Raw genomic sequence first — 15,377 nt, forward strand, 5'->3', positions numbered from 1 at the left:
ATGAAATAACAAAGTACTGAATGCTATAGTCCAGTGCTTGCATGAATTGATGTTTTATGATATCGTTGCCTGAGCACCATTATCTTCTCTTAATTCAAGTTTGACACCGACACCATAGAACACTAAAATACATAACTTTCTGAGGAGGAATTTATAGACTTTTTGACCCTTAAATATCACTTTCTTTTTTAAACCTTAGGGAATCCAGCTCATCATTTCTTCAATCTAACACTATTTTTCTGAATGTTTAAAACTCCCATTAATAAATAAACTTATTTCCATTTTTATGATGCATTTTTCCATTATGCATTCTAGTGGTAATACATGCAGTGAAACTAGCTGAAAATTTTTAAAAAGAAAATTGCAAGCCATTATATTTACAGTGAAGTTCCTAAGATATTCATGATATTTATATTAGAATTGGGACATCAAACTGTGAGGTTAAAAGCAGAAAGCAATATGAATCATTTCAAAGATGCGATGGAGAACAGACGGACTTGTTCTCCGCACCAACAGGGCCATCCTATCGCTCCGTCTCCCTCACATCAGCAAGTGCTTGCTGAACTATGGCAAGTGCTGATAGCATATTCACACAAACGCTTGAATCTGAAATGCATGTATCCTACCCAACAGTCATGACCAATCTCTCACGTCAGTGTTCTTTGATCCCTGAACTTTACCACCAAACTCAGCACACCCCACTCTTCAAATCTGAAATGAAAGGAAAACAGCCTCTTCCACAGGAGGCCTGCAGGCCGCCACCCTTGCCACCGCAGTGGCTCGTGATTCCTTAGCAGTGCCAGCACGTTTTGCGAGTCCTCAACACTGATATCCATGGGCAATGCTAAACAGCCTGCGCCATCACGCCCATTAAGGGTGTGGGGCGAAGTATGCCCACGTGGTGCTGAGAAAAGTAGACATTGACCTCACCAAGAGGGCAGGAGAACTCACCAAGGGTGAGGTGGAGTAGGTGATCACCATCATGCAGAATCTCACAGTGCAAGAATCCCCGACTGGGTCTTGAACACACGGAATGCTGTGAAGGATGGCTGATACAGTTGGGTTTTGGGCCACAGTCTGGATAACAAGCTCTCCGCTGGTCCTGAAGAAGATCCGGATAGAGAGGGCTGCGCCAGTTCTGGGGCCTCTGTGTGTGAGGTCAGCACACCAAGACAGCTGGCCTGCGGAACCACAGTGTGGCTGTGTCTAAGAAGAACTGAGTAGGCAGGCCTTTTATGTTAAATAGTTTATATCCTGTGGGGGAAAAAAAGGAAAGCAAGTAGTCTTATGACGCTGTTCCAACTTGTTTGCTCTTGTTGTCCGTGACAACAGTGCTGTCATTGTGTGCTTAAATATTTTGGACCCTCTTGTGGACTTGCATCGTACCAACTCACGGCCTTGCAGATCGCAGAGATATTTTGTTCAATAAATTAAATATGAGAGAGGGAGCCTCAGAACGGTCCATTTCCTATACCGACCGTCAAGGCAAGCTTGGCATTTCAGATTTTTTTTTTGGCCAGTGTTGGGAAGATTTGTCAGCAACAGGGTCAGATCAGTCTCCTTTCTCCTGAACTGTGTTTTCTGAAGATTTTTCAGCAACTGAATCAGCTGTGTTTTGTATAAATGTATGTTTCATGGTGAAACCTGCATGCTATTCTTGAGCAGAGTACTGTGATAAAAGCTTAAGCGCATCCAGATGTAGTGACACTTAATTGGAACACAATCTTCCCTTTGATTCAAATGTGTCCCTGATTTCTCCACACCATATTCATTTTTCCTGCCTGGTGTCCCTCTGAATTCAGAGACTTGCTTCAGATGTGGAAACCACAGCCTCACCCAGACTATTTAATCATTCCTCATGATGCCAGGAATAAGTCTTTTTATACACATTAATTAGTGCATTAATTCTTCAGTACAGATTGTAGTACGGTAAGCAGACCTTGAGAAACAAAATCATAGCAATCCATTGTTTGAACAGAGTACAATTTATCTGAAATGGTTTATTTATGTGGTTGGATTTCAAAGCATAGGAAGACGTTTGGTTAAAGGAATGCTTGTAGTTCATTGTAGGTGGCAAAGCAATTATTTAGAATGCCACTTTTAGATGCCTGAAATAAATCCTCTTTAAAAAAGAAGCAGGCAAGTCACAAATTATTTACCACCATGAAATAGTGATAGTGAAAATGTGGGATAACATTAGATGTTTACTTCCAAATGCAAAGAAAATTGGGAAAATTGAACAATGAGATCATGATTATCAATCCTAGATTAATTTTGCTTTTAAAAATACCCACATACTTCTTTCTCTTCTGGCTATATATTTAAAAGCATTTGAAATAAAAACACATAATGTAGCACTCTATGACTGAGCTACAAGTAATCAAATAAGTCATACAAAAATGCTTAGAATCTTCAAAGTTGGCTTTTGGTTTAGCAAAGGAGAATGCTGAAAAATGAATGATACGTCCATAAGAAAATTACAGTGAAGATTCTTGAAGATCATTAACTTAAACATATTTGGCAAGAGTCCTTTCCCACATAGGAATGCGTATTTGTTCACTGACTGCTAGGGTGAAGACATGAACACCTTTAGGGATTGTTATTGGATCTGCCACACTGCTGTCTTTCTGTTGTGGCCATTTGTGTAATACACCAGTGGAAAAATCCATTCTCTCTCTCTCTCTCTCTCTCTCTCTCTCCTCCTTTCCCCATTTCTCTTTAACACCTCTCTGTCACTGTACCATTTAAATAAATAGACTTATGGGGAAAAAATGAAGTTACATACATCTCCTGATACATAGTTTGTGTCTTCTGTGTTCATTTCCATAGTTTTACCATCTCTCTACAGCAATCAAAAATAGCTTTTAAAGTTATCTCACTGTCTCTATTGTGTAATCATTTCTTCCTATTGATTAGTGAAGTTCTCTAATCCTTTCAGTCCCGTATTCTACCAAGCATAACAAAAGACAATTGTATTTTGGCTTTTCAGAATGCAAAGAAGTGATTATGTTGATAATAAACTTTTGTAAATCCTTATATGGGACTTTGTCAGTAACAATAAATGACTGTTACAACGCACTGTTTTCTATAGGAAGATCAGTTAAGAATGCATATATAAAGCAGTTTCATATATTATAAGTTAATATAAATCCTTACGGGAGATACAGAAAATAAGCTCAATGCTAAAAGACAATTGCATTTTTGTTCTACAGAAAAAAAAAAAGATCATTGTGTCTGTGCCCAAATTTGCAATGAAGCGATTTGATCGTGAAAAATAAAAGCATTATGCTCCAAGAATATCATATATTTACAGAATACCAAATGAAGATTCATGAAGAAACGAAAGAAAAAAAAAGTGAAAGAAAATCAAAGAAGTTAAATACTGTATTAATATGGACAATGGCCAAAAATCAGCCAGGGTGAGTAATGAGGATCATCAAATGTTGATGAAAAGTTAAACAGGATGAGCTCTGAGGAGAGGAATCCTGTGACAGGATGGATGAACACAACCCGAAGCTGAAGGGCTGCATCTTCAGAGAAGAGCGGCTAGCAATGTGAAGTCCGACGACCACCATTGACAAACTAATGGAACCCCGGGTGTGTGCTAGATTTTTCAGAACATCTAATTAGTTAATATTAATCAAGAATTCTTGTACAGCAATTGGAATAAAATAGACATTTAATTAAATTTGGCAAATGATCAATGTTTCTTGGCTATAAAATTCTTACTTTACAAATATTATTTCTCTTTACAAAGAAACATAGCACATTGCTAATTACATTGATTGTTAGTCCAAAATACACTAGCCTAAAAAGCAACTGCCAACTCAATTCATAATTTTAATCAGTAAAACATCCCTCTTTATAATAACAAATAAACACATGATGAACTCATACCAACGTCCATATAGAAAAATCAATCTCCAAAGCGCATTTGAAGTCTGCCATGAATCTATCATTGCCTGTATGGTTTTTCTGCTTTAAGCTTAGAGTTCTTGCTTCTTGAAAATTATTTTTTTAAAAAAGGTGAAAAACAGCTTTTCCTGCATATAACAATGAGATCAGTTCATAGGATAAAAGACATTCAAAAAGAATTTTAATAGAATACTAAAATAATCTATGTTTGTCACCGGTAGTGTATATTCACAAGATAATCTAGGGATGGATAAACAGCAAGGGGTGAGTGACACGCTGGAGGAGTTTCCACGTGTAGCACTTGAATCGATGAAGATTGGGCTTGTCAGCTGCAGCAAGGCTTACCGCTGCACGATGCTGCACTTGCTCAAAGAGCCCAGCGATGCATCTCCCCAAAACTTCATCCTCAGCAGGAAGGAAGCCCTGCTGGAACAGTGAACTCAGTGGGATGAACAGGCACAAGCTCCCTGGCAAGTTCAATTGCTGCAAACTCTCCTCTCTAGTCTCCATAAAGCAGCGGTTACTCCTCATTTTCCGTGCTAACACACAGCTCATCTGCATGTGCTTAATCATGCATGGAAATGAAAGTAACAGATAAGCACACTCTTTTCTTTCATTGAGGAAATTAGATGAAAATATTAAGTTTACATCACATTTTATTGCTAACATACAAGGAATTGCATGTATCATGACATGGATTAATTCATAATTAAATTTAATGTAACACACATGAATTAACTGTACTACTTAACATATGAGAATAGTTTAAAAGATCATGGAAAAACGTATAGTTTTAAAATGTTTTTTATGGATTGTTTAATATTTTTGCACTAAAATATATTAAAATTTGTATGTAAAAATGATGCCCTGCATTAAAAAAATTTTTTTGTATCAAACATGAACCCATTTTTAAGTTAGATCTTTGAAGTACTATTTAATGAAGAGTAGAAACCCTAAGCCAGCTGTTCGGGTAAATCAGGAACAGTGCCAGGACATCGATCCACATAACGTCTTGCAAAATCATTTCTTTTTTTTTTTTCTCTTGCAAAATGTCAATAGAATCCAAGGCATTAAGGAAAATAAGAAAATGAAACAACATACATGTTGAATAGGAAGGCAGAAATAAAATTTGTTTCTCACATGATACAAACATTTATGTAAGAAATCTAATGTCACTAAACCCTGCTCGAAACAGCTAGCTTATAATTATGTTGCGGGACACAATGTTAATATACAAAACTCACTATCTTCCTATACACAGCAACAATTCAAATTAAGAAACTTATAAATGGAATACCTAGATAAAAAACTATCTAAATATGTATAATAATCTGAATAAAGTTCTAGAACTCTGATGAAAGAGTAACAAACAAAAAAGAGATAGACGAGACGATACTCCGAGTTTAAGCATAGAAAGACTCAACATTGTCAAATAAATGGGTTCTCAAACTGACTGTTTAGTCAAAGGTATTCTAATAAATATCTCACCAACTTTCCTTTTCTTATAGTGACATCAGCCCATCCTAAGATTCAATTGGGAAAGCAAAAGATTCAGGTTAATAAATTTGGTGTTAAAGTTTAAGAAAAGAGATGATTGGTACTAGCTAACTTTAATGATATAGTAATAAGATATAAAAGTATTATTGAAGGAGTAGACAAACGAATCAATATAACAAAAATATTCAGGAAGAATTACAGCAAACATTGCCCACTGGTATTTGAAAAAGTAACAATTGTATCATGAAGAAAATTGTTTATCTTAAATAATAGCACAACAGATTACCATTGAGCTGTGAGATGTCAAACCACACCAAGAAATGGGCGGTGGGGAACCTAAATGTTACTAAATGAAAGAGTAGTCAATATTGTATAATCTCAAATAAATGACATTCTGACATAGGCAAAACTATGAAACAAGGGAATTCTACAGTCGGCAAGATATGGGATCCAGCTGAAAGAAGAAATGAGCAGGCAGAATACTTTAGGCTTATAGGCAGTGAAAATAAACTGTATATTGTAATTGGGCTTGAAAGTCAGTATATCTATCTTCAAACCCATTGAATGGAAAACAACAAATGTGAAGTTAAATGACCTTTGTAGAGTGAGAAATTGTAACAAATTGATAATGAGAGATGCTATACATGTGCACTGATATTGAATATAAAAGAAATTTCTGTAATTGGTTTTTAATTTTGTTATGAATGCAAACTTCTTGTAAGCAAAGATGATCTTATTAATTCAAAATACGATTTTACCTTTGTTTTATTTTAAATACAGAGAGAGAGAAAAAAATAAGCAACCTTCCATCTGCTGGTGTACCTTGAAATGTCTGCCACAGTCAAAATCAGGAGAACCCTACTCGATCCGGGTTCCCCTAAGGGTGGCAGGGACCCACTCACTTTGCCTCTCAAAGTACACTCTAGCAGAAGCTGAGAAGGGGAGTGGAACTGTAGCTCACAGACAGGCACTCCGAATGAGATGCAGGTGCTCCACAAGTTTCCTACCCGTCAGCCCAAATGCTCAGTTTAAAAGTGCTTATGAAATCCTATTAAGTATTCAGTGCTGTAATGTATGTGCATGTGTGTGGCGGGGCTGTCTATGAGGTTGGTCGTGAAGCTAAGAGAAGAAACGAATGATAAACAAAGATGTGGGTTGTACGTGTTTGACGACAATACTGCAAATAATGACTTGGTACATTTCCTCTGAACATGTCACTTATCAAGTATGATTATAAAGCACTGAGCGTGTCCTACATGTTTGAGCTCTATAAATATCGAAGTTAATTGAAATTTATATTAAAAACATACACTTTTTTTAAACTTAAGCTGCATTCACAATTCTCGGTTAGGAATTTAAATCTTCACACATTACAAGCTTAAGTCACTTTAACGTGGGATTTAAGTCTTATTCCCCAAAGTGACTATGCTATTTACACATTTTTCTCTTCCTATTTAAATGTTGCAATTCCTCTGAGTATATATTTCAGTTTAAACTGATTTTTCAGAAAGACTTTGGAAACTTGCTAAATGCAAGAATAAAGCAAATAAAGCAAAATGCTTATTCTACTTAGGCAATAGGCGTTAATAATATTTTTAAAGTGTTGTTAAATATTTGAAGAGTCAATTTTTATTTCACACACTCAATTACCATTCTGTAATTAGGTAAAATTCATTCCATTTTGTCAGAAAAAAAGCATGTAAGTTCCACTTCTTCCATTTACTAAATTTGAGGAAATAAATTCTAAATTTCAGATCCATAATCTACCACTTTAAGCATTCATGTTACATGATGTAACTTTGACAAACATATTTAAATGGCTTTATAGAGAATAAGTAGATAATCTCAAAATTTCATTTTTGTACTCATTAGGAACTATTTTAAATGTCTTTTTTTCTAAATTTGGATAAAATGTATATTGTAAACTTTATTTCCTAAAAGCAGAATTTTAACAAGAAATGTGGATGGCAAATTGATTACAATGGACTAGCATTGTTGTACGGCAGGTTAAGCCACCAACTGCTGTATTTGTAGCCTGTATAGGAAGATTAGTTCAAGTCTCAAGGACTCTACAGCAACCTGCTCATGCACCTGGGAGGGCAGAGGATGACTGTCTAGGTACCCTAGCCCCTGCCAGTCATTTGGGAATTCTAGATCAAGTTCCTGATTTTGGGCTTTGACCTGGTCTATCCCTATTTTAGCCATTTTGGTGAGAACCAGTGGAAGGAATTATTATTACTTTTAATCTCTCTCTTTCACACATATACATTCTGCATTTCAAATAAATAAATAAATCCCATGAAAAATTAACTGCACTGCCACTGTCAATATCGTGTTATACATCGGTATTACACAGAATCAACAATGTCTACTGTAGAGGTGTGATTGCGTTTGTTATCCTCGATGTTTGTTGTGCTTTGTCTTTGCCACGCAGATTCCTTCTGTGACTCCAGCAGTTGGAATTTATTATGATCATACATGATATAACATTGAGAATTTAAATTATGAGAGCTAGTTACCATGTTATCATAGAAAGTTGACATATCAAGTTTCTATTTGCAATGGAAAACACTATAAAAAAGCATAAGATCACATAACATTATAAACAAAATACTTGAATCAAAATATGGTTTCCACTGTAGATTGGGGAAAGAATACGGTGTATTACAGTAGACAAAGAATAATCTGTGTAATATTGACTGAATTGATTAAAAAGAGAAATTATTGCCACTTCTTTGGGATCAGGTAAATGAAAAGAAATATCTGGCTTACTTTGAATACAAGATACATTTAATGGAAATGAGGTAAATGATGGACATAGAAAATATCAAAGTTCTAATTCAAAGAATTGAATTTTTTCTTGCTATATGATTCCAGTTATATTTCTTTTTGCAAAAGGCAAATCAATTAAGATGAAAAAAAACTAGTTCTTTCCAGTGGCTAAGAATGAAAAAGGAAGAATTAACTAGGTGAAGTGCTAAGATATTCATTATAACAAAAACATTTCTTAAGATACCGCGATAATTCAAGCATGACATTATGAACATATCAAAAGCCAAAGAATAGAGTGTCAAAATTGGTTCGTGACATCATTGTGGCACAGTGGATTCAGTTATCACCCAGGACACTGCATATCAGAGTCCTGGCTGCTCTGCTTGAAAATAATTTCTCTGCTAATGTCCCTGTAAAAAGCAGCAGAATATTGCCCAAGGGCTTGGCACCTGCCACATCCGTGTAACAGTCCCAAGTGCCTGGGTTTGATCTGATCCGGTCTCAGCTACGGTTCTCAGAAGGAGTGAAAAATCAGGAAGAAGATTATTCTTTCTTTCTGTCTTTCTCATTCTGAGTCACTCTCACATTCAAAAACATTTTTAAAAATAAATAAAAGTGGTGAATCCATCCAGTTTCTTGTCTGTCAGCTGGGAAAGCTAAATCCTTGAGACCCTGCATCCATGTAGAAGATATGAAAGAAGCTCCTGGCTCCAGATCAGCTCAGCTCTGCGTGTAGCAAGCACTTGGAGAGTGAAAAATCTTTTTCTCTGTGTCTTTCCTCTTTGTAAATCTGGATATGTGTATACATACACACACACACACACATAGAGAGAGAGCACAATCTTTGAATTTTTAATTGGATTTCATCAGCCTTTCACTTACAAAATTGATGTTGCATAAGATCAAAAGGGACTTAAGTGGCACTGAATACCAAGCCGTTTATAAATGTTATAACAGCCCCTCTTTGGACAAAACTCTCACCTTTCTTGAATTTTTCATTCTGTCATCTATGACAGTGACCTTTCATTGTGTCTCTTTTTTGTCTTACTCCTTTTGAGGTTGAAGTTTTACTTGTAGAACACGAAATCACATCTTTTCTTTTCCCAAAGAGAAGCATCGTTCACTTAACTAAATTCCAATGTCAATTTTATCAGATGTTTGAAATGTATACTGCCGGCCCCACTCTGACATCTGAGCTTCATAACAGTTTCTACCTTTTAGAACATCTTCGCTGGGCAATTCCCAATTCACCTTTAAATTAACAAGTTTTGGATAAATTTTATTTATACTCCCTTTCTCATTGGTCCTACTTTCTTATCAGGCATTTGAATTTGGGAAGCATACTGCCAGGAGTAGTTTCCTCTCTTTTAGCCTTTATAAAATGTATCAGCATTTCTTGGCATTTTTGGTGCTTTGTGTCTGTTCTAGTTTCCTTGACTGTCTGCTTTTCTTCTCTGAGTATTCCCAGATATTATTAATCCTTGATTTTGCATGTGCCATTCATTCTCTTGAATAATTCAGTCTTACCAGATTCTACAAAGCTGGACCTGTCAAAGATATTATCAAAATTTATGTCCCCATGTTAAAATTCATATCATATTACATTGCTTGCTGCTAAAAAAATTATTTTACTTTGTCTTCAGATAAATACCAGAATATGTTGAAAAGAAAAACAAGATTCTATTGGTTACTTGTGTAATTTTAGTTTCTTCCCCAACCTCATTCCTTTCTGTCTAGTCTACAATTTCATCTCTGACATTCAGTGAGGTAATCCCTCGCTGGCATTCTGATTTATACACTTTGTGTATACTGCACTTTCACACAGTTAAGGAACTATATACTTGATACTTTTGAAAATCTTAAAATATTTAGCTGTTTCACTGGGAGAGCCCTTTGATTTGTGAATGGATCCATCTAGATATGGGAAAGGCAGAAGATGAGAATACTCAGGACAAGCTGGAAGCATAGAGCTCAGTCCACCACTTGCTTCCTCTGAGATGAGCTAACAGGAAGCTGGCACTGAAGTGGAACAGAGCTCAAACACCAACTCAAACACGGGATGGATGTTGACATCCACAGCAGCAGAGGTGTGAGATCAAATGCCCACTACAGCAAAGGGCTTTTAATTTCTGTAAATATTTGTGGAACTCTTTGATTGATGTCTTTATGTTAGTATATTCTAAGATCAATTCGATTGGAAAATATGTATTCTTATGGTTTTGTGTCTTTTACATCATTGCATGCTCTATCTCTTGTAACACACACACACACACACACACACACACACATCAGGGATGCCTCCAGGATATTTCCAAAACCACCTAAGAAATTCAAAGAAAATAACCAGTTCATTTTCCATGACTTAGTACGTTCCTTACTGTTCCCATCTATGTAATTACACAGTTCCATTATATTCTCATTTAATAGGAGCACCTGATATTAAAAAAAGTGAACAATAGCTTTCATATTCTGACTAACAAGATGTTAGGCTTTCCTAACTGTTTTTTTTTAAAGATTTATTCATTTTATTACAGCCAGATATACATAGAGGAGGAGAAACAGAGAGGAAGATCTTCCATCCGATGATTCACTCCCCAAGTGAGCCGCAACGGGCCGATGCACACCGATCCGAATCCGGGAACCTGGAACCTCTTCCGGGTCTCCCGTGAGGGTGCAGTGTCCCAATGCATTGGGCTGTCCAAGACTGCTTTCCCAGGCCACAAGCAGGGAGCTGGATGGGAAGTGGAGCTGCCGGGCTTAGAACAGGCAGGCGCCCATATGGGATCCTGGGGCTTTCAAGGCGAGGACTTTAGCCACTAGGCCACGCCGCCGGGCCCAGCTTTCCTAACTGTTAATACAATTGGGGGGTGGTATTGTGGCGTGTCAGGGGTGGCTGCTGCCTGAAATATCAGCATCCCATGTGAGTTCTCAGCTCCCGTTCCAGATGCTTCACTTCCAATGCAGATCCCTGCTAATGACAGAGCCAATGTGAGAGCTAACACAGGAGAGAAGCAGGATATGACCCAAGGACTGTGAAATCTGCATCAAGTACATGACATGTATGAAGTTCCTGGCTTTGGTCTGGCCCAGCCCACACCATTGTAGCCATTTGGATAGTAATTAGAAGATGGAATTATTTATCCTCTCACTTTTTCTCTCTCTCTTTTTCTCTCTCTTTCATATCCCTCTCTTTCGTTTTGTCTCCCCCTTTTCTTTACTACTCCACCCTCCCTCATCCCTGTAATTTTTGCTGGTGATTCATGTGTAAATACTACTTCTAAAAGTGCATGTAATGATATCTATGGAAAAAGATTGTAAGAATGGTTACACCTGAAAAGACATATGTGTGACAACTCAAGTTCCCTTCAAAGAACAACTCATTTTTAAAACGTATGCCCCCTTATGTTGTCGTATTGGTTAAGTCCAACATTTAGTAAATACATACTAGATTCTAAACATTTGATTACTTGCTATATTCTTGATTTTTATGACAATCTCCTTTTATTCACAATCCACAGAAATGTAAGAGAGGCTCAGTGGTGTTGAATGCATGTGCTAGTTTTAGTAGCCAATTAGATCCGAATGGATTAAACTGAGTCCAGAGTCTAGATGTGTGTTTTGTTATGCTGGGCGGTACTTAAAGTGTCATGGCATTTTTCCACTTAGAGAAAAGATAAAGTGTGTATCCACAAAAGATTCCATCTCCATGCAACTCTGTGCATAATAACCAATATAACTGGTTACATCTTAAATTATTCTCTCTCACAATGTTACCACTTAACCTGAGAACACACTCAGGTACATTCCAAGGACAGTTTGAGATTTGAATTAAACATAGGTGTGCACAAAAAAAGAGCATCTCATCATATTTTTCCTGCAAATCAACTTCTAAGTACTTATTACCTCTTTCGTTTTCTTGGCAGATAAATGGTAGAGTGTAATACACTGTACGTGACAGAAGAACCTCAATGCACAGACAAGACCTCTGCAGCCTAGACTTGGCTTCAGTACTTACTCAGCTGTAGGATTTTTGTATTGGTGGTTGTTTTGTGTATTTTAGCCTGAGTTTTAAATGTTTAATGAAAGAATGACTTTGTCAATTTATACCATTATATCATGGAGCCCTATAATAATTTTTAAGAGTAAAATCATTATAGGGTTTTCTATGAAAAGATAATGATCCTGCTAGATTCCCATTTCAGTTTAGTCACTCCACTTGCTTAATCACTAACCCAGAAAAATTACCATGTTATTCTTTCTCCTAGAGTTTCATGGAATAAAGAGATAAGTATAGCGCAAGTAGAGGGCAGCGCTGACGGCAGGGGATATGTGGTCACTCTGATTCTCGTTGCTACACGGACACTGCAGATTTCTTGGCTATAAAATTTGAATCCTGCTGCTATTCTACATTTTCATTACAAATATATGAAAAGGCTAAGCCCTGTGAACATGTAAATGGCACATATAGTAGGAGGTATTTCAAGCTTATGTTCCAGCTACTGAGAAACTTGGACACCAAACTAGGAAAGCACCAACTTGATCAAGTTAATTATGAGTTTTATTTCACAGTAATCAGCAGTACCCAGTGGAGCAAAACAGCAAAATGAACTCCTTTGTATCTCTTCACTTTCTAACTTCATGGTTTTAAATCTCCAACAAGGTCTTTTCACATCCAAACTGTGGGCTGATATTGATCACTTAAGAAAATAAACTCTTAGCATGTAGAGCGTAAGGAACTATACAATGTAGAATGCTGGTCTTCTGCATTTGTAATGGTTATTGCTTGAATGATGTGGCGAGACAAGTACACTTTTAGTCAAGTATGCTGAATCTCTATATAACAGCCAATAAAATAAGCACAACCAAAAAAAAAAAAAGTAAAAAATAAAACTATGGGTTTGGGGCCAGTGATGAGGCCCAGTGTGATAAGCCACTGCCTATAATGCTGGCATCTCATACGGCCACTGGTTCAAGGCCCAGCTGCTTCACTTCCGATGAAGCTCCCTGTAACAGAACCTGGAAAAGCAGCACAGGATGGGTGAGGCAGGAGAGAGAAGCAGATGGAGTCCCAGGTTTCTGGATTCTGTTTTCCCAGTCCCAACTCCTGCAATCATTTGGGAGAGTGAATCAACAAATAGATGATATCTCTTTTTAACTCTCTCAATTCCTACTAACTCTAATTCTGCTTTTGAAGTAAAGAAATAAATATTTGTAAAAAATCATGTGGTGAAGTTCTTACTTCTCTAAAGAGCTATAATTGCTTCCATTCTTGGACAAAATCATACAAACTATCAATCTTGTCCTTATTTGTTATCAGACAGAAACTTTTAGTTTAGGGATAGTATAGCTTGTTTTGTCTTAAACACCACAATACTGTATTTGATATTATATGTTGATGCTTTCTGTAATCTTTATTTTTGATGTAAAATAAAAATATGAGAACTTCATTTGTTAGTAGCAGAAATTCTTCAGAACTGGTTCCTTGAGTGAGTTCTCTAGAAAAGTATTGTTTTAAGATAAACAGTGTTATTGCAGCATTGAACTCTTCATTAATATATACTTTTGTTTTATTTAATTACAACAGTGTATTTTCTTCACAGATTATGTGGAATGTTAGTTCAAAATGATCCTAAAACTTATTTGTAATAAAAGCAAAAGGAAAGGTAGCAAGCTAATGATGATAAAGCTCTAAATATAGAAACCAAGAGTAGTCAAAGGGGAAATATTATCCAAAGTTGATAAAATAAAGTTGTGAAATAAGATCACTCAAAGACGTGTGAGGAAAACCGAAGATACATAGGCTTCCAGTTAATGATCGCTTGGTGGCCTGTGTGAAATGGATTGATTTTTCGTGTCTAACTCTTAATAGACAATCATCCATATCCTAAGACAAGCCTAAAATCTGAGTTAAAAGGAACTTTACACATTAAAGGTCTCATACACCATTTTCTACTGAGCCAGCCATAAAACATTTCAGAAGACTGCAAGAAAATGAAGGTACATTGGGAATATTTAATTGCTTTCACATCTGGGATTGTTCATTATAAATCAAAACCTACATTAACACAAAAATATTAAGTACATAATCATCTAAAACAGATTCAAATATTTTATAGTGGTGGTTGTCAAATTTTACGTCACTGGTAAGAATATCTCACTCAGTAATACACAATAGAAGTTTAATTGGGGTTGAATCTTCAAAAAGCAATTTTTATTAGTGATGCAATTTTAGTACTAATGATTTCAGAAAATTGGTTAGTAAATGTCAATATTTAACATTGGATCTAGTAGTCATTGAAAAGCCGTGATATGCAATTAAGAAAACTTTATGTCCTTAATCATATTAGTGATTTTTCTAACAATAAAAACTAGATTTAATGTTTTGATGTGATATAAGGCATTGTCTTCCTAACACCAAATTATCCATATGAAATTTCTTTTTTGATTTTATAATTTGTCACATATCTCAGTTTTTGTTAATGCAAATAATTAATAAAATATAACATTTTACTTCCAAAGAATTGTGTTATCAATTTTTATGACCTTATTTTTATGAATTGTGTAGAATTTAAATTTAACAACTGTGAAAATACAACTGTGATCTAGCAGATGATCTGAAATTATAAATTCTTATGAAACTATTACTTAGGAAATGGTTTCCACAAGTTAAATATAAGTAGATATTTTAAGTGGCATAAAATAATAAATAATTATGAAATTATATTTATTCAACATATGTAAGACAACAGGCACATGAAAATACATACATAAACCAAATTTAATTGGGGGAGGTTATCATCTTTATTTTGGAATCCTCTAACTTCATTGTTTCTCTGATTCCAGTTTATGCCCTTGCTACTCTGCGTAAGGTGTTTCCCATGTTATTTCAATGATTTTTTTTTACCAGATAATTAAGTATGCATCAATATTGTTGTGCCTTTAGTCATTTACTGGCATTATCATTTTCAACACATTTTTTTGAAAGTGAATTCATGCTAAATGTACTCTTTTAATTTATGTACCTCCTTTAATTTGTATCATTATTTTGTACTTTACATGTACCAATTTAAATGCCCATTCTATCATAAATTACTCAGTTTATATGTTTTCCTATTAAAACACATATCAGGGTCAGATGCGGCAGCCTAGCGGCTAAAGTCCTTGCCTTGAACACACCTGCATCCTGTACTGGC

General features: G+C 35.8%; 1 pseudogene; it reads left to right on the top strand.

Annotated features, from left to right (window-relative positions):
• The first annotated feature begins 635 nt into the window (after nucleotides 1-635).
• Nucleotides 636-1,220, top strand: LOC118758213 (small ribosomal subunit protein uS13-like; annotated as a pseudogene).
• Nucleotides 1,221-15,377: the final 14,157 nt, after the last annotated feature.

Source organism: Ochotona princeps, chromosome 23 (genome assembly GCF_030435755.1).
Source record: "Ochotona princeps isolate mOchPri1 chromosome 23, mOchPri1.hap1, whole genome shotgun sequence".
NCBI lineage: Eukaryota > Metazoa > Chordata > Mammalia > Lagomorpha > Ochotonidae > Ochotona > Ochotona princeps.